General features: G+C 37.9%; 1 long non-coding RNA gene across 1 annotated transcript in view; it reads left to right on the forward strand.

Annotated features, from left to right (window-relative positions):
* The first annotated feature begins 3,560 nt into the window (after positions 1–3,560).
* LOC108291187 overlaps positions 3,561–24,631 on the forward strand; it is a 23,902-nt gene continuing 2,831 nt past the window's right edge. The window contains exons 1-4 of the long non-coding RNA XR_001819802.2: positions 3,561–3,571; positions 5,321–5,322; positions 12,655–12,661; positions 20,570–20,576. This is a non-coding gene — a long non-coding RNA (uncharacterized LOC108291187). The remainder of the gene's footprint in view (positions 3,572–5,320; positions 5,323–12,654; positions 12,662–20,569; positions 20,577–24,631) is intronic.

Raw genomic sequence — 24,631 nt, forward strand, 5'->3', positions numbered from 1 at the left:
AAAACTACCTGACATGCATGGTTTTGGTACTATTTATTTAGAAAGACCTCTTATAAAACAAATGTTCCTGCCAAAATAGGAAGTACAAATATTGTACTCTGTGTATTACAACTTGTCAAAGGCATGATGTGGTGCCCTAATTCAGGAGGCCTGGGTTTGATTACAACTCTACTGCCAATTAAAATTCACAGTGGCTATTTTTTGAAGTGTCATATAGCATTCTCAAAGGTTCTAAGTAGAATGAGGGTTCTTTTTTATTACTAATAACTTTTCTGTACCTACCATGGTTTTCAAAGGGTTTCTGAAATTGTCATAAAGTTGGCTGTTGGTTTCTCTTTACCTTCCAAAAGAAGACTGAGGAGTGTCTCCCTTAGGAATAAAAGGTGCTAAAGCACTTGCAATTTTCTGCTTCAAAATAGGGGACTTATCTCATGAATTTGTTCTAGAAAACTAGAATCATAGAATTAGTCTTTCCTGGAAGCCACTGAAAGTTCTAGGAAGCACTTGGCTACATTTGAAAGAAACACTCAAAAGAGATAGCTTGATCCAGGTCTAAATCCCTCAGAAGAAACAGGAGTGGACTGGGTTCTAGGGCCTCAGTCCGAGCACCATCAGGAGGCCTTATTTTATCCCTACCTGCTTATAGGATGCTTGGTATGGCAGAATTCTAATCCTACTTTGGGCTGTTGTCCCTTTGAAACTTAAAAATACTGAAACAATCAATTCTCTCTTCCTCTTCCCTGCTAGCTTGTTGCCCCGGTTCACTCCTTTACCTCTTGTCCAGATTCCTGCAATAACTACTGAATGCATGTCCCTGCCTACTACAGAATGACTTTGGAATTAATTTGAATGGCTTATTCAAATCCCCCAATTCTACCCATGGGAATGCTAAATTGAGCACTCTCTTCCTCTGTGCTTTAAATACAAAAAGTTTTTTTGAGAGCAAAGGAGAAAGCAGCATCACATTCCTTCTCCACTGCTACGGTTAGGCTTTGTTTCCCCACCCAAATCTCAACTTGAATTGTAATTCCCATAATCCCCATAATCCCTACATGTTAAGGGAGAGACCAGGTGGAGGTATTTAAATAATGGGGGCATTTCCTCTTGCTGTTCTCATGAAAGTGAGTTCTCATTCGATCTGAGGGTTTTATAAAAGGCTCTTCCCTCTTTGCTCAACACTTCTCCTTCCTGCTGCCTTGTGAAGAAGGTGCCTTGCTCCCCCTTTGCCTTCCTCCATAATTTTAAGTTTCCCAAGCCATGCTGAACTGTGAGTCAATTGAACCTCTTTCCTTTATAAATTACCCATCCTTGGGCAGTTTTTTATAGCAGTGTGAGAATGTACTAATACATCCACATACTCTCACTTCAAGTTTTGGAGGAGGATAGCTCATAGTCCCAGCATGGACAAGATGTGTAGGACAGAGAGGCGATGCCCTGTTCATTGTGACCAGCTCTGCTTGGACCCCAGCTGATTCTTGTTCATGTAGGAGTGAGGGGAATGGACTACCACCTGAAAAGGGGGGATGGAGGTAATACCAGACACAGGTGCCTCCTAGGCTTAGGTCTTATCTCTGCCCTCCTTCTTTCCATCAGAACAGGAACTCTTTCTTATTCCTCCTTTTCGTTTGAGAAGAAGGAAACTTATATGTCATTGGCTTGTTTCCCTCTTAAAATCAAGGCAGAGGATTCAGGGTCTAATTACCATCGATTTACCTGCATTATCATTCATTGGAGACAAGCTTGGTTCTAAGCTTTGTTCTACTTTGGGAATTATGACATTCTTCTAGTGAGATTTACTCAGGTTTGAAATGTTTACTCAGTACTCACCAAAAATGTGGTCTACGTGACTTAATTTTTCATTGTTCTTTAGAAAATCACCAGTACTTAAAAAGAAATTTTGGTATCCTCTTGTCTTTCTTCAAGATAATTACAAAGAGATCTTCAAGAAATTTCACATACCTTGCCTCTTGTCTTATTCCCTTCAGATATAGCTTTCCCACTGTCCCCAGAGTCTAGCATCCAAAAGGCAAATCTGATTATGCCACTCTTTTGCTTAGTAAATATTCAGCGGCTCTACTTTGCCTCCAAGATTATTAATAGGTATCAAGGGCCCCTTGAGATGGGTTCCCATTGCTCCCTGCACTACTCAACATTCACAGGCAACATTAAAATGCTGCCCCCACCATGCAGGGTTTTATTTTCTTTCTTGCTTCCTCTCTTGCTACCTCTCCTCCTTGAATATTTTCTCACACTTCCCCCTTGTCTTGGCAAATTCCTGCTCATTTTTTAGGATTTAGTTTTGTCTTCACTCCTCCAGAGCATCTCTTCTGATCTCAGTGTGTCCCTAGTCTCTCAGTAACCTAATATAAGTCTGTCTTTTCACGTACCGTGTTATCATTTAATTTGCTGTTTATGTGTTTGTTGTTTTGTAGGTCTAATCATCTACCTCAAGCTGCTGGCAGAGATGCTAACAAAAATAGATATTCAATAGATTTTTCTTTCTTTCTTTCTTTCTTTCTTTCTTTCTTTCTTTCTTTCTTTCTTTCTTTTTCTTTCTTTCTTTTCTTTCTATCTTTCTGAGGTTCTCAATGCTCAATTTAAAAAAAATAATTTTTCTCTACCTTTTTAATTTCAATAGGTTTTTGGGAAATAGGTGGTGTTTGGTTACATGAATAAATTTTAGTGAGTTCTGAGATTTTGGAGCACGCGCTACCTGAGCAGTGTACACTGTCCCCAATGTGTAGTCTTTTATCCCTCACCCTTCTCCCACCTTTTCCCCTGAGTCCCAAAAGTTTATTGTATCATTCTTATGTTTTTGCATCCTCATTTGCATTCCCACTTATGAGTGAGAACATACTGTGTTTGGTTTTCCATTCCTGAGTTACTTCATTTAGAATAATGGTCTCTAATTCCATCCAGTTTGGTCCTTTTAGGACTGGTTTTCTCTGCAAGACTTATGAGGGCAAGAAGGTGGCAGCATCTAGCTATGAATGAGTTCATGCTGATACTAGGAAGTGGAACAGAAATAACCACTCCTTTTTGAGTGTATCTTGGGACATTTTTCCAACCGCCTAGTTTGCTTTTCTTTTCCAACAGAATTGAGAAAAATGAGGACACAGTTGAGAATTTTGTGCTTGATGGAGACACCAAACGCAGAGGTGCTTGTCCATCTGAACCACCTGAGCCCATCCTTGCACTTTTGTCATGCAGACCCTGGGAACTGCTTTGGGGATGAGAAAAATGAACATGAAATGGTCTGATCCATATGTAAACCATTATCTTGCTTACAGTTTCATAGACTGATGGAGTTATTGGGAGAGATTGCTTATATCTTCAATGTGACTTCGAGTCTGTCTTTTTATACTTTATTTACAATTATTAGTATTTAATCCCACAGAATGATCTCATTCTCCTATTTTAAGTGTTCTAATTCCAGCACACAATTCCTCTACCTATAGGTGCTAAATATATAATTGTAGGTTGAAAGAATGGTTTGTTCATTCAACCCTAAGCATTCAGTGGTTGCCACATTCTTTGTGTTATATTTTCTCAGTTCCTTCTGTTGGTTAACGTCTAACTGATTAGGCTGAGAACTAGAATTTCTATCACAGTAGTATTCATGCTGAGTAGTCACTGCTTATTGATTTGTCTGGTGGAAAACCTGAAGGCAGAACCTGTATCAGTCAGGGTCTTGGCAGGGAGCCACTGTTTAATCAAATTAAGGCTTAATGGGAGATAATTAATATTTTCTTTTTCCAGAGGTATAGGCAGAGTTAATCACTCCAACAAGGAATGTTGAAGTATCCAGGGTGTCGCTACAGTGGGAAGCTATTCTCATCCCTAGGCCTGAATGTCAATGAGACAAGGGAGTTATCAGAATCTGGAATGGAGCTACAGCCAAGGGGCTTCCTGAGAGGAGCAGTGGCCAAATGTGATTGAGACTCACTGGTAAAATGATTCACCAACCACAGGCAGAGGCTGATCATCATAGGCCTCCTATCAATGACTTATGTTTCATTAATAAGTCACCATCAATGCCTCTTTCATTTTGATAGCCTCCTCTCAGGCTTCAGGTTTTGAGATAACTTGTCTATCAGACAACATTTTAAAGTAGTAACTATTTTTCTCATTGCTATCAACCAAAATCACACATTAATGCTGAGCATTTTACAGACTACTGAACAGAAGTTCGGTATAAAATAACTAGGGATACCAGACTGAGTTTTTAAATCCCAGTCAGAAGAAAAGTAATTTGACATACTTGTTACCCTTTGCAGTCTTAGCAAGAGAAAGACATGTGCTTGTTTATTATCTAAACTAGCACTTTGCCCCTAATACTTCTCAAAGCTGAAGGACTCTCTAAGAATGAGAATCGATGAAATAAGTCTTCGGATTTGATAAACTGGTGTCCCATAGGGAAATTAAGGCCAATGTGAAATTTGCAGTTGACTTTTGTGGTGACTACCTTCCCCTTTTATAATCTGAGTGTAATATGCATTTATATATGATTTTTTTTTCAGCTCTATAGAATAATCTACTGCTCAAAAGGAGATTTGCAGCTGGAAGAGGCAAATTACTATGACAAATGAATCTGTTTTCTCTACCAAGGTAACCTACTAATTTATGAAACACACTTGGGACTTTAAGCAGGATATTTGGCACCACACCTTCTAATCACACCCACTCTTTGTTGTGTAGCTGGATTCTGTTTCCTCATTTAACACATGGTTTCTTTCTCTAAAAATGAGAATAAATAATCTTGTTCTTTGAGAAACAAAGTTGGAAATTTAGGTATTTTTATAGCACTATTTTGTGTATCAGTTTTGAGATAACTGTTTTCAGATACTGGGAAGCGATCAGGCCATATCTGGTTTCAGAGTTGTATAGCTGTTATAGGCTGAACATTAGGTAACATATTGAGTTTTTAGTCTGTTTGAGCTCCAGTATTGGCTCGTTTCTCTCTTGAACTTTACATCCACAATTCAGTGTTAGGGAGAGTCAAGAATACAAGTGTTTTCATCATTAACCATTAACTTTTAAAACATTGTGAATCCTGTGTATGATTAGCTCAACTTTCAGCTTCCAGAATTCAGAAATATGGTAAAAATCACCAGGACAAACTTTTAACATTTTTCACAAGTATTCCCAAAGTGATGATCAAAGCTTATAGTAACAGATCCTTTAAAAGAAAGGGCTTCCCTATGGGCTGGGTCCTTCAACCAGGGAGAGTTGATTAAGAAAATCTTATCACTTTCCTTACAATTTTATAGAACAGAAGTCATGTTAAACTGCAGTAGTAGTGAAAGGAGCATTTAAGAAGTGGTCTCAACTGAGGTTTGTAACCTCAACTTAGGTTACAGTGGTCTCAAGTGAGGTTTCAGGTGAAGGGCCAGCGGAGCCCCTTTGCCTTGGTTCCAACAGAAGAGTGACACATGCCAAGCATGTAGGTATGAGTGTCCCAGATCCTTTTGGGCTTTAGCTGCTTACCACATGGTGAGAAGGGACTGTAATAGAAATCCAAAGTGGACTTTAAAAAATATATATGGCTTTATATATAGTCAAAAGAGTGCACCTTTTTCTCTCAGCTCAGACATGAATTTGGCTTAGGAAGCAGAAATGGGGTTGGGGAGGGTGGGAGCAGGGCATACAATGCTCTTCTGAAAAAATAGGGACATGAGGAAGATATGCCAGCAACTCTCTATCAGGATGAAGGATCCTTTCTATTAGCCTTTGAGCATTGGAATCCTTATGCTTTTGGTGCTTCTCTGTAGCATTGGAGAGATAGATAGAAGGAGACTGCCTCCTCTTGCTGGGGTCAGTATTTTCTGCATCCCGTGAATGGAAGTGAGAATAGCCTTGGAAGCTGATGCGGAAGGTGGGAGAATCTGATGCTTTCAGTCTCCAGTGAACTAAAGAGTCTTCTTACTTTCAGTGCTTGGGAACTGCTGCAATACATGGGCTGCTCCAGCTTATTTCCTTAAACCTCCACTCACCAGATTTTCAGTTGCTGCACAGGTGGAATGGTGGGTCAAGTTCTAAATGTCACATGACTGTCTTGTTTGTTTATATGTTGGGTGCAGCCAGTGGAGTACTCAGGCCCTAAAGAACCCCTTTGGGATGAATAAACATACCAGAGTCCTTGCTAGTTCTACCTGTGAAGTGTTTGCTACAGTCTGAAAGTTTAGGTAACCCCAGTATTCACATGTTAAAATTCTGAAACTCCCAATCTCCGTGACAGCATTTGGAGGTGGAGCCTTTGGGAGGTGATTAGGTCATGGGGAAAAGGCATCATGAATGGGATTAGTACTCTTATGAAACAGACCTGAGGCCAGGTATGATGGCATATGCCTGTAATCCCAGTGCTTTCACACGTTGAAAGGTAGGATCGCTTGAGCCCAGGAGTTCAAGACCAACCTGGGCAACATAGTGAGACCCTGTCTCTAGAAATAATTTTAAAATTAGCTCAACATAGTGATGTGTGCCTATAGTCCTAGCTACTCAGCAGGCTGAGGTAGGAGGATCACATGAGCCCAAGAGATCAAGGCTGCAGTGAGTAGGAAGGTATTTGTCTACAAACCAGGAAGAGGGCCCACATCCAAACTGCCAGCACCTTGATCTTGGACTTGCCAGCCTCCAGGGCTGTGAGAAATAAATTCCTGTGGTTTGTAAGACATACAATCCATGGTGTCTTGTTACAGCAGCTCAAATGGACTGAGGGAGTATTCCTGGTCCATCTCACATCTTAGGCTACATGTCCTAGAGAATACACGCTGAGAAGAAAAAGCTTTCAGGTGTTTCAGGGCATCTCCCATTACCCCCAAACCTCTTCTTCCTAAGTCATGAAGTGAGGGGATTCAGAACTACCTGAAGCACAGAAATTTATACTAGGAGACCACATAACACCCTTTCATTGGCTGTCAGGCCCATAGGGTAACCCAGTGCCCAGAGCCCCCTCACTTGAGATCTTGGAGATTCCCTGTCAAAGCCCTAGAAAGACCAGAGTTGAAGGCTACCACTGCAGCTCAATGCAATTTCCATTTCACCTTCCAGTAAGAGCTTTCAACACCTCCCTGTTCCTCCTAAAATCCCTTCACTGGTGATGGCCCAGAGTGTAGTCTCTGCCTGAAGTCTCACCAGCTCAGAACTGAGGTTCCATTATGAGAAATGCTCATACTTCCAAGAACCTGGAGTAGGTAGATGGGTTGGGTAGGGCAGGGCAATGGACATGTTTGGATATACCAACAAGGAAAGAGGAAAGTCAAAGTCATCTTCTTCCTTATGGGCAATGCTCAGTTTCCTGTCTATAAAATGGGCAAAATTCCCTTTTCCACCTGCTTGCTGGAGTAGTAGTGGAAGGCAGGTGAATTAGGAAGAATAATCAGACCCTCAGCGGCATCAGTGGATTCTTACACTCTCTGAACAATTAAGGTTAGAGGCAAGCAATATTTTTCCCAAGAAGCTGCAGAGAAATCATGAGGAGTTAAAGTTTCTGTTATTCTACTAACTGTTAACCTTTGGAACAGTCACTTCATATTATTCAACTTCAGTTTTTGCCTGTATGAAAGAGAACTATAATATCAAATATCTTGTAGCGTTTCCATGATAAACTATGGAGATGAGGTCTGTCCAGTTACAAATGAGAGAAATTCACCCTCAAATTTTGTTGAGCAGCTCTCCCTGTGTGGTGGCCATCCCCTCCCACTGCATATCTGCTTTCCCTGAGCAGTGGATAAATAGAATACAGATGGCTCAAGACTCAGATCATTGCAGCACAGCAGTGCCAGAAGAAAGAAAACATCCCCCTCCTAGAATCTTTCCATAAAAATCTCAAAGAAGAGCTCGAATGAGCATGGCTGGGGCCTTGTGTTCATCCCAGGATCAATATCTTTGAATGGAACAATGTGATGCTGTGATTGAACAGAATTGGGTCTTGCAGTCATCTCCATGGCTGGGCTGTTGCAGTGGTGAGCCCATTTGAACAACATGGAGCCAGGGAAGGATAATTCCCAAATGAAGAGTATTTAACATAAAAAGAAGAAAGAATAGAATGCTCTGAATTCAGTAATAACAGACATCCATGACAAATTGAGAATGTATTAAGTCATGGAATACAAGGTGGTGTGAACAACCAAACAAAGAACAGCATTGGAAGGCACTTGGACCTCAGCAACACTGGAACAGAACTTGGCTTCAGCACAGATTTCCTCTTTACTGTAATATCTGCTTCTTTGTATAAGTTTGCTTCTTTTTACTTCGCCATACACTGGCTTTCTCCACATGTCATGAAACATAGTGGGTATTAGTACCACTCCCAGTGGTTCGTGTTCTCTACTCCCACCAGTCGTACATGCTCTTTTCATAGAAGGGTTGATATGGAAGCAAGGCGTTTAGGCAATTCTGAGATACAGAAAAGCTTCACTTTGTGAGCCACATGTTCGTCTTCTGCCCCTTTTCTGGAGTCATCCATCTCCTGTGTATTAGCCAACCTTGGTAGATGGCTATTTAGCTCATCATCTGACCAATACGATTTTTTCAAATTTTATTTTTTGTGGATACATAGTAGGTGTACATATTTATGGGTTATGTGAAGATTTTTGGTATAGGCATGCAATGTGTAATAATCACATCAGGATAAAGGGAGTATTCATCATCTCAGCCATTTATCCTTTGTGTTATGAATAATCTAATTATACCCTTTTAGTTATTTTTAAATGAGCAATTAAATTATTGTTGACTATAGTCACCCTGTTTTGCTGTCAAACTTACTTATTCTAACAATATTTTGGTGCCTATTAACCATCCCACTTCCCCCAACCTACCCCCATTACCCTTTTTAGCATCTGGTAGCCTTCTTTCTACTCTCTATCTCCAAGAATTCAATTGTTTTGATTTTTAGCTCCCACAAATAAGTGAAAACATGTGAAATTTGTCTTTCTGTGTCTGGCTTATTTCACTTTCCATAATGATATCTAGTTACATCAGTACTGTTGCAAATAACAGGATCTCATTTTTTTGTGGCTGAACAGTACTCTGTTGCGTATATTTACCACAAGTTTTTTTCTTTTCTTTTCTTTTTTCTTAAGAGATGAGGTCTTGCTTTGTCACCCAGGCTGGAGTACAGTGGTGTGACCATGGCTCACTGCCACCTTGAACTCCCAAGCTCAAGGGATTTTACTGTCTTAGTATCTTGAGTAGCTGGGTCTAGAGACATGAGCCACCATGCCTGGCTAATTTAAAAACAAAATGTAGAAATGGGGCCTTGACATCTTGCCCATATTGGTCTCAAACTCCTAAACTGAAACAATCCTTCTGTCTTTCCCTCCCAAAGTGCTAAGATAAAAGAAATGAGCCGCCACGCCTGACCTCACATTTTCTTGATCCATTTATCTGTTGAAGGACAATTTTGGCTATTGTGAAGAGTGCCACAGCAAACATGAGAATGCACATATCTCTTCGATATTCTCATTTCCTTTCTCTTGGGTATATACCTAGTAGTGAGACTGCTGGATCATACGGTAGCTCTATTTTTAGTTTGTTAAGGAACCTCCAAAACTGTTCTGCATAACTAATTTACATTCCCACTAACAGTTTACAAGGGTTCCCTTTTCTCCACATCTGTGGGGGAGAAACCCCGCAAGAACCAAGGCAAGGGTCTGAAGCCTCATCATATAAACAGAAAATTAGAAAAGAATTAGAGATATAGTTACATAGTTACTCCTATATATAATCATAATCACATAGCTATTCATATGTAATCATAAATATATACATCTATATAATAATATAATCTTTAATCTTACTAATAAATCTCAGGTCAAGAAGTATGGGACTTAAGTGGCATTGGAAAAGAGGTGACCCTAAGGCAAGATGCTCTAAGTCCTGTGTCACGCCCATGTAAGGGCTGCTGGAGGACGCCTTGGCTGTGTGACAGTGTCAGCGCTGTGAAAGCACCTGCTGTTGAGCCAGCTAGGGAAGGAGACATTAAAGATGGCTGAGACATCTCCTTCCTTGGGGGAGTGAGGAGAAAACTCTGCTCTTGTGGTAAGCCTCATGGCTGTCAGGGAGGCCCACAGACATCCGGGGACTTAATTGTCTCTATGTGGTGCTGTTCTTCACTGGTCACTTTCCATGTCTACTTTCAAGTTCTGCTTCTGCACCTGGTTCCTCTTTTTCTTAGAAGATAAGAATTAGTAATAGTAACATAAATCTTAGTGACCTTGTTATTTCTTGACAAGTATGAAAAAAGTGCTGATGCCTTAGGTTTTCTCCTCACCTCAGCTTCTTCAAAGTCTTGGCCCCCTGTCTCCAAGACACATGATTTACCTGACCCTATCACTGACCACCATTACCTCATCCTACCTGCCCTTCACCCTGCTTTGTACTCAATAAAAGTCAGAGCGTCCAGGCGCTTGGGGCTGCTGCAATTTGGTAGCAGTGGAACCCTGGGCCCAAACTCTGTTTTCTCTTTCTTTGTGTCTTGTGTCTTTTATTTCCACAGTTTCTCGTCTCCACACCAGCAGAGAGGGACTCATGGGACCCTGTGGGGCTGGACCCTATACATATCCTTGCCAGAATTTATTTCCTGCCTTTGAATAAAGCCATTTTAACTAGAGTGAGATCACATTTCATTGGGGTTTTGATTTGCATTTATCTCATGATCCATGATGTTGAGCACCTTTTCATATAGCTGATTGCCATCTGTATGTCTTCTTTTGAGAGATGTTTACTCAGACCTCTTGCCCATGTTTTAATTGGATTATTAGACTTTTTCCTATAGAATTGTTTGAGCTCCTCATGTATTCTGGTTATTAATCTCTTAGATGGGTAGTTTGAAAATATTTTTTCTCATTCTGTGGATTGACTCTTCACTTTGTTGATTGTTTCTTTTGCTGCGCAGAAGCTTTTTAATTTGATGTGATCCCATTTGTCCGTTTTTGCTTTGGTTGCCTGTGCTTGTGGGGTATTACTCAAGAAATCTTTACCCACTCCAATGTCTTGGAGACTTTTCTGAAAGTTTTCTTTTAGTAGTTTCATAATTTGAGGTCTTAGATTTAAATATTTAATACATTTTTATTTGATTTTGTATATCATCAGAGATATGGGTCAAGTTTCATTCTTCTGTATATCGGTATCCAGTTTTCCCAGAACCGTTTATTGAAGAGACTGTCCTTTACCCAATGTATGATATTGGCTTCCTTTACCCAATGTATGATATTGGCAGCTTTGTCAAAAATGAGTTCACTCTAGCTGTATGAATTTGTTTCTGGGTTTTCTTTGCTATTTCCTTGGTCTATGTGTCGGTTTTTATGGAAGTACCATGCCGTTTTGCTTACTATAGTTCTGTGCTATCATTTAAAGTCAGGTAATGTGCTTCCTTCCGTTCTTTGGCTTAGGATATCTTTGACTATTCTGGGACTCTTGTGGTTCCATATTAATTTCAGGATTGTTTTTCTATTTCTGTGAAGAATGCCTGGTATTTTGATAGGGATTGTACAGAATCTGTGGATTGCTTTTGGTAGTAGGAACATTTTAAAAATATCTATTCTTCCAATCCATGAACATGAAATATCTTTTCATTTTTTTGTAGCCTCTTAAATTTCTTGCATCAATGTTTTATAGTTTGCATTGTAGAGATCTTTCACTACTTTGGTTAAGTTAATTACTAGGTATTTTATTTTGTTGATTTGTAAATAAGATAGCTTTCTTGATTTCTGTTTTAGATGGTTTGCCATTGGCATATAGAAATGCTACTGATTTTTATATCTTTATTTTGTATCCTGAAAGTTTACTGCATTTGTTGATCAGTTCTGATAGTTTCCTTGTTGGAGTCTTTGGGTTTTTCCAAATATAAGATTGCATTATCTGCAAACAAGGATAAATTTGAATTCTTCCTTTCAATTTGGATGCCCTTTATTTCTTTCATCTGGTTGCACTAGCTAGGTATCTAGTACTATGTTAAATAATGGTGGTAAAAATGGCCAGCTTTATCATGTTCCTGACCTTAGAGAAAAGACTTTCAGTTTTTCCCCACTCAGGAGGATACTAGCTATGGGTCTGTCATAGATAGCTTTTATTATGTTGAGGTACATTCCTTCTATGCCCAGTTTCTTGAGGATTTTCAACATCTCATGATGCAATATTGAATTTTTATGAAATGCTTTTTCAGCATTCATGGAAATGATCATATGATTTTTGTCCTTTATTCTGTTGATATGATGGATGTATCACAGTAATTGATTTGCATATGTTGAATCATCCTGGAATCCATGGGACAAATCCCACTTGGCCATGATGAATGGCCTTGTTAATGTGTTTCTGAATTGTTTGCTAGCATTTTGGTGATAATTTTTGCATCAATATTCATCAGAAATATTGGCCTGTAGTTTTCTTTTTTTAATGTATCTTTGTCTGGTTTTGGTATCAGAGTAATACTGGCCTTGTAGAATGAATTTGAAAATATTCCCTCCTCCTCTGTTTTTAGAATAGTTTGAATAGAATTGATATTAATTCTTCAAAAGTTTGATGGAACTCACAAGTGAAACCATAAGATCCTAGGCTATTATTTGCTGGGAAATCTTTTATTATGGCTTTGATCTCATTACTTCTTATTGGTCTGTTCAGGTTTTGGATTTCTTCATGGTTCAATCTTGGTAGGTTGTATGTGTCTAGGAATTTATCCATTTCTTCTGGATTTTCCGGTTTAGGCATCCAGTTATTCAGAGTAGCCACTAATGATCCTTTGAATTCCTGAAGTATCAATTGTAATGTCTCCTTTTTCATCTTTGATTTTATTTAAATGTATCTTCTTTCTTTTTTTCTTAAGTGACCTGGATACATTTGTCAAAAAAGACCAACTTTCAGTTCTCTTACATTATCCTTTTCAATAAACGTTCTACTCCTATCACTTTCTCTACCTCTTGTCTAAGATTTGTCCCTCTGAGGCTTTTTTCTAGATCTTGTAGGCATGCTTCTTTCTTTTTAATTCTTTTTTCTTTTTGTCTCCTCTGTGTACTTTCAAATAGCCTATCTTCAGTCTCACTAATTCTTTCTTCTGCTCGATCAATGCTTCTATTAGGAGACTAAGATGCATTCTACAGCATGTCAATTACATTTTTCAACTCCAGAATTTCTGCTTGATTCTTTCAAATTATTTCAATCTCTTTGTTAAATTTATCTGTTAAAATTCTGAATTCCTTCTCTGTGTTACTGTGAATTTCTTCAAATGTCCTCAAAACAGCCATTTTGAATTATCTTCCTGAAAGGGCACATATCTCTATTTTTCCAGGATTTGTTCCTAGTGTATTAAGTAGTTCATTTGATGCCATAATGTTTTCCTGGATGGGCTTGATGCTGGTGAATGTTCATCAGTGTCTGTACATTAAAGATTAGCTATTTATAGTAGTTTTGCAGTCTGAGCTGCTTTGTACCTTGAGAACTTCTTCAGAAGGCTCTCCAGGTATGAAAGAGACTTGAGTGTTGTGATCTAAGCCATATCTGCATTAGGAGATCTCCAAGTTCAGTAATGCTGTGCTTCTTGAAGACTCATAGAGGTGCTCTTGGTTCTTGCAGACTCAACTTGGTGGTTTTGGAGAAAATTGAGAAAAATTCTCTGGATTACCAGGCAGAGACTCTTGTTCTTTTCCCTTATTTTCTTCCTAATAAGTGGAATTTTTTTTCTTTGTGCTGAGTCATATGAATCTGAGGGTAGGATGACACAAGCACCTCTGTCGCCACCACCACTGTAACTACTGCCTAGCTCTAAATCAGTAAGAACACTTTAGCCTGTGGTATCAAGGCTTGCTGAAACTTAAAGTTTAGTCAACTGGGATGGACACTTCCTTTCTGCTAGGGCTGGTCTAAATGCTTCCTCGGTTGGGGGAATTAGCTGAGTTCAGTCCAAATTTGTTTTTGCTATGACAGGGCAGCACTGAGTTTACTTCAAAGTCCCACTATCACTGCACTCTCCCTCCCCCACGTGCACAGCTTCTCTGCACCACAAAGCTGCTGCCTGGAGATGATAGAGGGGTAGTAGCATCAGTAACCCAACACTATCTTTTCTCCCCTTTTCAGTGTCTCATTCAGCTACATGAAATTAAAGCCTGGTACTGTGATTGCTCTTCTGATTTTTGGTTCTTATGAAGGTACTTTTTTGTGTAACTAGTTGTCAAATTTGGTGCTCCCGGTGGGGGCTGAGTTGGTGATCAGTGGAGGCTTCTATTTGACCATCTTGCTCTGCTCCTCCAACAAGTACAATTTTAAGGATGAGAATCTAATACTCTGCTGATCCATCCAAAAGCAGAGCTCAGGCAGTAATGCAATTGTTGGGGAGTGGCTGTAAAAACAGATGACATTTTGTTAACTCTCCCATCACTCACCTCCTCCTGTGTGGCCTGGTTCCTTAATAGTCCATGGACTGGTTCTTGTTGGTGGGACCCTTGAAGTATATGACTGATTATGAATGAATAACTTATGCATAAGTTACCTGAGGATCTTATTAGAACATAGATTCTTCTTCAGTAGGCAGAGTGGGCCATGAAATTCAATATCTCTAATAAACTCCCCAATGATGCCTATGTTACTGGTCTGTGAACCTGTTTGAGTAGCAAGGGCTTAAGCCATTGTTAGTTAGTATTTTGTAACTTGGAACCCAGGTACCATTATAGATAGTGCCTAATCTATATGCATTCCTCTGCCTTAAATTGGCACTTCCAAGTTCCCATGAAGTGATTACTTCTCTCATTTTCTCTGTGATTCTAACTTTAAAATATTGTATTATCTAATGCTAGGATATTTCTTGACTATACAGTTTTACTTCTATCCATGAAAAATTATCCTTTCTGTCAGGTCTCAAGCTTCTTTGATGTTTATTAAGCCATCCTGATTTTTTTTTTTTTTTTTTGCTTAAATTTGCCCAATAAATATGTTTAAAACCTATTGAGTACTCAAAAAATATTAATTGAATGAAAAGAAATACTACCATCTATTTTTTATATTTTTGATCTTTATTATTTTGGTTCAAGATATATCTTTCTGGCTTTTTTTATCCTATTCTAGGGTCTCTTGATAAGTATCTAGAGGTTGTCCAGATTGCTAATTTGAAGTCAAGAGTATCAATTCTGGTCTTTATTATTTCCATTTTGAGTTTTTATTTGTTGGCTTGTTTGCTTGTTTGCTTTTACTATTATATCTTTAGTTTACTGTTTGTTGTTCATTCACTTGGATTCCACTTGGAGCCCAGCCTTTACCTTAGCTTAACAGATCAAAGCATTCATTTAATGGAGGCTATACTATTCATACACTTGGAGAAGATCAATGAACCAATTGCTTTCTAAAATTATGATTTGTTTCTTATAAAAAGTTATTTTCTTTTATGTTTTGAGGTGTTGTCTTCATCCCCCTCACCTTGTTGCAGTATTGTTTTATAGGCCCCATATTAACTTCTTCTTGTTTCCTTTTTCTTATATAAAATTGTTTCTGATACTGCATTTCTCAAAAGATAAGATGAGTGGAACAGTCTTAAGCTTCCATTCTATCCACTTGGGAGCTTGTTTGGTAGCTAAAGTTAAATTCTATTTCCATGCACAGCACGTAGCCATGCAATATGCAGTTCTCAAGCAACATAATACATGGGACTAGACCTCCTCATGAACTGTTCCCACAAACTAACTCTATCCGCACTTGTAGTACTTTTCCTTAGGTCACACTAAGCATACCAGTATGCCCTGTGCTTTCTCCAGACCCCTTTTATACAATATGTTGCATTCCTGAAGAAGCTTGCATAGAGAAAGAGCAGCAGTAATGTTGCAGGATGTGGCTAGGGGAGGTGGGACAATTCCAATGGGCAAAGACAATACTACATAGTCAGTTCAGGACTGGCAACATTTCCTGATGGTCAGTAGAGCCATTTAATCTGAAAAAGGCACAGAGAAGAGAAATAAAACAAAGTATTTTCGTATTGTCTTTGGCAGTGTTAAGCCCCAGGCTGATTCAAAGGCTGGCGTATATGGTATGCCTCAAAAACTATGCTTCTCAATACAAATGAAAAATCTATTCTGACTGTGGCCTTTGAATTTACATTGTGGATACTAGTTTTTTGTAGTCATTGTTGGCTTCATTGGGTGGAGGCACAGAAGGTATGATTATTCACCTATCACGTTAACCCCGTAATTTAACCCAAATATGCAATAACTAGAAAATTTTGAAACCTGTAGTCAAACCCCAATATTAGTGATGTGTATAATAAAACGCAGAGTTCACATTCTAGATATTTCACCAACTACATGTGACCTGAAAAAATTGCATAATTTCAGAGGACCTTTTATTTTATCATGTGTAAAATAATTTAGACTAAATAATACCATCTAGCTGTAATTTTTTTTGTTTAAAAAAACCTCAAAGTACAATGGAAACGTTTTTGTTTTTTCCTACAGCAATTTAAAGTCCAAAAAGTCTTATAGAGCAGAAGTTCTCATTTTCAAAAGACATAATGCTTAGAATTCATGATACTCTTTACAGAATATCATGTAATATTGACATTACATTTAGAGTAATTATGTAATTCTGGGATTATAGAATAAGCATTTGGAAGCAGATGTTTAAGTTTATGATAGAAAGAGAAAAAATTTATATTATTTTGCTTAATTCTACTTCCTACTATTTTCATGTTCTATATATTCTTTTTAATTATCTTTTTACTTCTAGAAGACTTTTACAAATTGACCTTATAATTAACTTTTACTGAACTTTTCAGATTCTTGAGAATATTTTTTGACATGAGGTGTCCAAACACATATTAAACTTTGCTTGTGTAACTTTGTTAACAAGCTATTAAATTGTTATTAAACTTTGTTGTTTAATTATTCTAAGCATGATAACATAATTCAGAAGAAAATAGGCAACTCTGACTCCATGGCTTAATCACTTGGCTTTATCTGTTGGATCTTTCAGTTACTGTGCAGTGTTTCAAGTAGATTTTAGTCCCATAAGAGTAAGAGTAAACATTTCTTTCTTTCTTTTCCTTTTAAGGGCAGAAGCTTTGAAATATTGAAATGTGTGGTGTCATTCTACCTGGAACATGTCCACATAGAATGAGAAGCATTTTTTTTTTCCTTTTCTTTGGGCACCAGTGCAAACAGGGTGCACATGCAGAGAAAGCGTGACTGGGTTTTTTTACTAGTGTATAACACATGTCTGGGAGTGCTTCCCTCCTAAAAACCATGAGTTGTTCACTTATTTTTCACGTGATACCCTGAAGTCATGAGAGTGCTACCAATTATTCAGTAAACATGTGGCAAATAATGGTAGAAATGGGTGCCCAGAAAGAGGATAAACATGTCTTCATTCAACAACAATGACCTTCAGCTTTGGCAGTAAAAGTAGATTTAAATGACATTGGAATTTTCCACCTAGCTCCAAGACTAGCCTTCTGGTTTAAACTTCTTTATATCTCTATGACATGATCTCCTTCTAAGACCTTCTTCTCAATTGACTTAAAACATCCGTATGATTGGTGGCCAGAGAAATATGGATCATGATTATTGCTATTTACTTCCTGATGTTTAAAATAGAACTTTGAAGTAAGACAATAAACTTAAAAGCCATGCTTTTTAGGGTAGAGAATTTTCTAAACTTTTTTCTTAAAGGCTGAAGAAGACTTAGATTTCTGACACAATGGTAACACCTATAACTTCTGCTTGTGACAGCCAGGGCTTGCTACATAATAATAGCAAGAGAATGTGACACAGAGGAAGGAAGAAAAGTCCACCCTTCTGATAGTAGGGGGTTGTGGAATGGGAGGGAAAAGGGAGAAGGAGCAGTAGAAAACAGTCCATTATAAATGTCCTGATGTCTTCTGCTTGACTTTAGCCCGGAATGAGTGTTAAGAAAGAAGGGATACTCTAGAAGAGGAGGCCATGAAATCTTACTTGGGTCTAGGTAAGCATCCCAACCACAGGCCATCCTGCCTAATCTAGGGCAGAGCCGTGCCAGAGTTTATGTGGCAGTAACGTATGGTTAGACAGAGATAAGCCACGAAGTTTAGCTTTTCAAGGCAGCTTTCTGTGACTACAAGACCAAGGCAGAAAATAAATATCTCATTTCCTTTTTGCAGAGTGGAGCAAGTAGGGAAAAGGGAAATGACTGAACAATCAAGTAACTTGAGAATCAAATAACTTTCCCACCAACAGGGCCTGAATTTGTGAAATGTATCAAGATCTTCACCTTTAGCTTGAGATGGACCATCAGAACGGGAGGTCAGATGAGAGACATGGGGTTTGCTGTGACAACTAGAACTAAGGTGAGCTGAGTGATCAGTAGAGCAACACTGGGCTCTGGCCAACCAAAATAAACCAGACCATGAGCTCCACCAGATAAGGCCTCTGCTACAAGTACAGTAAGTGAGCAGCACCCAGGAAGACAGAGGCATTGTCATGAAGACTGAAGGAAAGAAGAGTATTTCAAGTGCTGAGAAGCTGATCTTCCCCTAGGCAAGGATCTGGGAAAGTCTTCCTTCCCCCAGATGCCCTGGGAGAGAATTGGGGAACATGAAGACTTTGGGAAACTGAGCATTTCTTTTTATCAAAAGATAAAGAGCACAAGGATTATTTAGATCATTATAATAACCTACATTTTTTAAGCATAATTTTAAAAACACATCTTGACTGCATATATGCAAGATTTCATAAATTTTTAACCATGTTAACAATTGCTTACTAAATAAATGAAGGACCCAAATAAGAAAGAAGAGAAAAAATAAGTAAGATCCTTAAAATGACTTGTCTCCTTCAACAGTAGAGTTCTCCAGTAAGAGAAATACTAAAACTTAAGCTATTGCTTTAGCACGAAGATTAAGGTTCCTCCCCACATGTTAGTCCCAGTAAAGAAGAGTCTGAGAAAAAATTGGGAAGTTTATGCAATTTGTTTTCAATTCTTTCAGCATTCAACATTCTACTAAGCTACCTGACTTACCCCAGTTTTGTTGTTGTCGTTAGCCGTTACAAATACATTGCTCTTAGGGAAAACTCTGATATTAGTTATAAATCTCAGGGTGAGTTTATTAATGCTAAATAATGAAAGATGTTATATTTAAAGGCATTTAAAGAACAACAAAATCTAGTTTCCACAACACACACTGGGGCGTGTCAGAAGGCAGTGGGTAGGAGGGAGAGGATCAGGAAAAATAGCTAATGAATGCTGAGCTTAATACTGGGTGATAGGATGATCTGTGCAGTGAACCAGCATGGCATATGTTTGCCTGCATAACAAACTTGCACATCATGCACATGTGTCCCTGAACTTAAAAGTTGAAAATTAAAAATACATATATACCAACAGAGTAAACAGACAACCTACATAATGGGAGTATAGATTCACAAACTCTGCATCCAACAAAGGCCTAATACCCAGAATCTATAATGAACTACAATAAAACTAGCAAAAACCAAATAACCCTATTTAAAATGGGCAAAATACATGAGCAAACAAACACTTCTCAAAAGATACACAAATGGCCAAACATGAAAAGTGGTCCACATCGCTAATCATCAGAGAAACACAAATCAAAAATACAATGAGATACCACCTCACATCAGTCAGAATAGTTATTATCAAAAAGCCAGAAAGTGACCAATTTTGGTGAGGCTACAGAGGAAAGGAAATGCTTATACACTGCTGATGGGAATGTAAATTAGTTCAGCCACTGTGGATAACAGTTTGGAGATTTCTCAAAGAACTTAAAACAAAACAGCCGTCTGAACCAGTAGTCCCATTACTGGGTTTAAACCTAAAATCATTCTACCAAAAAAAACCAAAATCTAGTTTCCATAGCAACTATTTTGTATTATGGAAGAGACACAGATGCTAAAGTAAAAAGTTCTACCACTTTCTTTTTTATGAAGATTGAAACTACATTAGTGAAAGTGCTTTGTGGTCTTTGAAGAATATAGTTATCATTATTATATCAAAGATCAAAAGAGATATTTAGGGCTCAAGGCAGGCCTTCAGGATTACCCTGAGATAGCATTGTGGGCATTGTTTCATGGTCTTTTACTATGTGAGATCTAGAGAAAGAAAGAGAGTTCTAAATGCTCATGTATTGTGGTAGAAAATGCTCAAATTACCCCCTCCTAATACCCTTCTAAGATAAATGTTGGTAAGGAGCCAGGATTGGCGCTTTAGTTTTGTTTACAATGGTGGGGAAGAGTTGAGTTGAAATCAAAACCTTTAGTAATGTAATATAACGGTGTATGGGGTTTGAGTGCCCTACTGCCTCCTAGCAATGAAAAATTTGACTTCTAGAGTTAAGAACTTCTATTTTTGCTAGTCTCCCCCAAATTGTCACCCTGCGAATGTACACATTTTTTATTCATAGTAGTAGGGATATTGATTTTTTGCTTACCATACTGGTTAGTCCCCTGAAAAGCTGAGTAGTATTTATATGATTGATAAGCTTATATACCAATAAAACCCAGGCTCTGGCTTGAACAGTTATGGATGGGGAATGATATGTCTTGGTTTGCTGAGAATATAACTACAAAATAATTATTAATGACTTACCTATCACTCTCAGAAGTGTTCTGGTTCTGACAATTAATTATATGATCACTTTACTTTTCCTGTGTGTGAACCAGAACTGGGGCACATGGGCACCCTTGATAAAACCCAGATTTAATCAGCTGCAAAAATCTTCCTCAGAAAAAGAAAAGCTCAAAGTTTCAATAATTCGAATTTTATGTTAATTTTTAGCATCTCTGATGTTGGGTGACCTATTTCAGAAATATTGTAGCAATCAAAAGAATAATAGAGAATAACAATTAACTTCTGCTACTTTGTGGATCATGCAAGCTAGTATAAGATTAGAAATACAAAACATCAATGTAATTGATTTGATTTGATAGAATCATAAAAATTACTCTTAAAATTAGAATGAATGATGTCTATATTCACTAATTAGATAATATTTAAATATTAAGCATTTCAGACATTTTGAGTATCGTTTTGTATAATGGGGTCCATCTTGATGAAGTTCCTAGTCATTTGGAAATAATACGTACAATTTCATCATTGTATATAATGTTCAATTAATGTTAATTAGCTGAAGTTCGTTGGTAATGTTGTATTACTCAGGTCTAGTATATCCTCACTAATATCCTTTCTACTTCTTCTATCAAGTACTTATATGAGAATGTTGAATTCACTCTCATGGTGTTGAATTCACTTGATAGAATTCAGTACTTCTGTCAAGTAATGATATGAGAGCGTTTAATGAACTCTATGACCCTGTAATGATATAGAACAATAGGACTTATTCCTCCTACCTAGCTATAATTTCATATATATTAACCAACCTCTCTCTATCCCTCACTTTCCCCAAATCTTACCAGCCTCTAGTGAGCATTCTGCTTTCTATTTTTATAAGATCAACTTATTTAGCTTCCTCATATGAGTGAGAATATGTAGTATTTATCTTTCTGTGTCTGGCTTATTTCATTTCATGTAATGTTCTCCAAACTCCTCCATGATGCCACAAATGACAGGATTTTCTTTTTTTGGCTTAAAGTCTATTTTATCTGATGTAAGTTTAGCTACTCCTGATCATTTTTGGTTTCCATTTGAATGGAATATCTTTTTCCATCCATTAACTTTAAAGCTATACATGTTTTTAAAGGTGAAGTGAGTGTTTTATAGGAAGCATATAGTTGGGTGTTGATTTTTTAATTCATTCATTTCAAAAAATTATCCATTTTTTAATCCAATGGTTTTTTAAGCTATTTTATATCTTTTAATTGGGAGATTTAATCCATTTTTATTCAAGGTTACTATTGATAGCTGAGGTCTTACTCCGCTCAATTTGTTAACTGTTTTCTTGTTGTTTTGTGCATTCTTTCCTTCTTCCTCTTGTATTGTGTATCATTTTGATTGGATGTACTTCTGTAGTGATAAGTTAGATGCCTTTCTCTTGCTCATTGGTGTATCCATTCTGCCAGTGAGTTTTATTTTCTAATCTGCTTTCTTATCCTTTCATTTCTATACGCAGGATTCCCTGAAGTATTTCTTAGAAGATCAGTCCAGTGGTGATAAATTTCCTATTTTTGCTTGTCTGGAGACTTTATTTAGCCTTCATTTTTGAAGAATATCTTTGCTGAGTGTAGTATTCTTGGCCAGCAGGGGTGTTTTCAGCACCTTAAATATGTTGTTCCATTCTTTCCTAGTGTGCAAATTTTCTGCTAAGAAAACTGTTGTTAGTCTAATGGAAATTTCCTTATATGTGACTTAATGTTTTTCCCTATTTTTAAAATCCTTTCTTTCTCTTTGCCTTTTGAAAGCATGAGCTCAGTAGACCTTGGAGGGGAGCTTTTTGGGTTAAGTATATTTGAGACCTTTGAGAGCTAGACATCCTGGATATCCTGGACCTAGATTTTCATATTTCTCTTTAGACATGGGAAATTTTCAGCTGTTATTTTCTTAAATATGTTCACTATGCCTCTTCCCACTTCTACTTCTGCATCTCTCAGATTCATATATTTCATTAAGGCTACTTAATGATATCCTGTAAGTCCTATAAGCTTTGTGAAAGAAAAATAAATCTTGGGACCCTAAAATCCCTAAGCTAGATGGAAAAGCCAATCTGGAGCTGCAAGGGCAAACCTACCTTCCATTCTATTCCTAAATAAGATAGCTACAAAAAAAAAAAAAATTAAACCTACATACCTTCCACACGAGTTGCCCACAAGGAAATTTTTTGTGAACAAAGGACAGACAGAACTCAAAGTCATCCCTCTGCTTATGTGAGACAAATGCCTATCTGATTGCTTCCTTTGACCTATTGTTTCACTAAGCCAGATCAAGGCATAAGTGACTATTCCTATAAATTGTGTATTTAGTGAAAGGCTAATCAGAAACTCAAAAGAATGCATCTACTTGCCTTTTATCTACTTATGACCTAGAAGCTGCCTCCCAGCATCAAGCTGTCCTGCCTTTCTGGACTGAACCAATGTACATCTTACATATATGGATTGAAGACTCATGTCTCCCTAAAATGTATAAAACCAAGCTGTTCCCTGACCACCTTGGGCACATGTCATCAGGCCCTCCTGAGACTGTGTCATGGGCATGTTCTTAACCTTAGCAAAATAAACTTTCTAAATTGATTGAGATGTCCCTGGTTTACAACTTTTTCATTCTTTCTTATTTATTTATTTATTTTATCTGACTGAATTATTTCTAAAGACTTCGCTTCAAGTTCAGAAATTCTTTCATCTGCTTGACCTAGTTTAATGTTGAAGCTGTGATTGTATTTTTCATTATATTCCTGAAATTATTTAGCCCAAATTTTTGGGGTTTTTTTGTTTGTTTGTTTGTTTGTTTGTTTTGATGGAGTCTCACTTTGTTGTCCCCACTGGAGTGCAGTGGTATGATCTGGGCTCACTGCAACTTCTGCCTCCTAGGTTCAAGTGATTCTCCTACCTCAGCCTCCTGAGTAGCTAGGATTACAGGCACACACCACTACACCTGGCTAATTTTTGTATTTTTAGTAGACATAGGGTTTCACCATGTTAGCCAGGCTGGTCTCAAACTCCAGACCTCAAGTGATCTACCCACCTCAGCCTCCCAAAGTGCTGGGATAAATTAACTTTTCAACTACAATACTGGTTTGTTTGTGAATTTGTTTATAATTTATCCCAATGAACATTGCATATTAGAATATAATGATGTAAAATGTAAAGACAACTAAATATTTAAATTCCCAACATTCACCTGTGATTGTAATATAACTTAGTTACTATCATTCTTGTTTCCATAAAAAGAAAGCCTTGGGAAAATATTTTCAAAATAAAATAAATTGTTAATAGCTATCTCTAAAACCTTGACAAGTTTTTTAAAGACTCTGTGCAAGATGCACATTAGAAACATACAGAGGAGAGAGATCCAAGATGGCTGATCACTAGCAGCTCGGGATTGTAGCTCCCAGTGAAAGTGCAGAGAACGAGAGGACGCCATACTTTCAGACGAATTTTTGTTGCTCACGCACCAGAAGATTCCCAGCAGAGGAGCCTCATGGGTCGCCAGTGCGACTCTTGTGGCCGGCGAGGTGGTTTTGCTGCTGCCTTGGTGCGGCAGTTCTTGGTGCAGAGTCAGAAAAGCACCAACAATCTTAACGCCACTGTTTTGGCCGGCGCAATGGGTTGCTCAGATTTTAGCGCTGGGAATCAACAAGTTGGATGTCCACTCAAAAACCCAATTATAAAGGCGGTAATTGTAAAGACCACAGATGGATAAATCTATAATGAAGAGAAGAAACCAGCCTAAAAAGGCTGAGGATACCCAAAATCAGAACGCCTCTCCCTCTACGGGGGATCACAGTTCCTCATCAGCAACGGAACAAGACCTGATGGAGAACGAGTGTGTTCCATTAACAGAAGCAGGCTTCAAAAGGTGGATGATAAGAAACTTCAGTGAATTAAAAGAACTTGTTCTAACCCAACGCAAAGAAACTAAAAACTTTGAAAAAAGGTTTGATGAAATGTTAACAAGAATACACAATTTAGAGAGGAATATAAGTGAATTAATGGAGCTGAAAAACACAACACGAGAACTTAGTGAAGTATGTACAAGTTTTAAGAGCCAAATTGAT

Source organism: Cebus imitator, unplaced genomic scaffold, assembly GCF_001604975.1.
Source record: "Cebus imitator isolate Cc_AM_T3 unplaced genomic scaffold, Cebus_imitator-1.0 Scaffold447, whole genome shotgun sequence".
In the NCBI taxonomy this organism is placed as follows: domain Eukaryota; kingdom Metazoa; phylum Chordata; class Mammalia; order Primates; family Cebidae; genus Cebus; species Cebus imitator.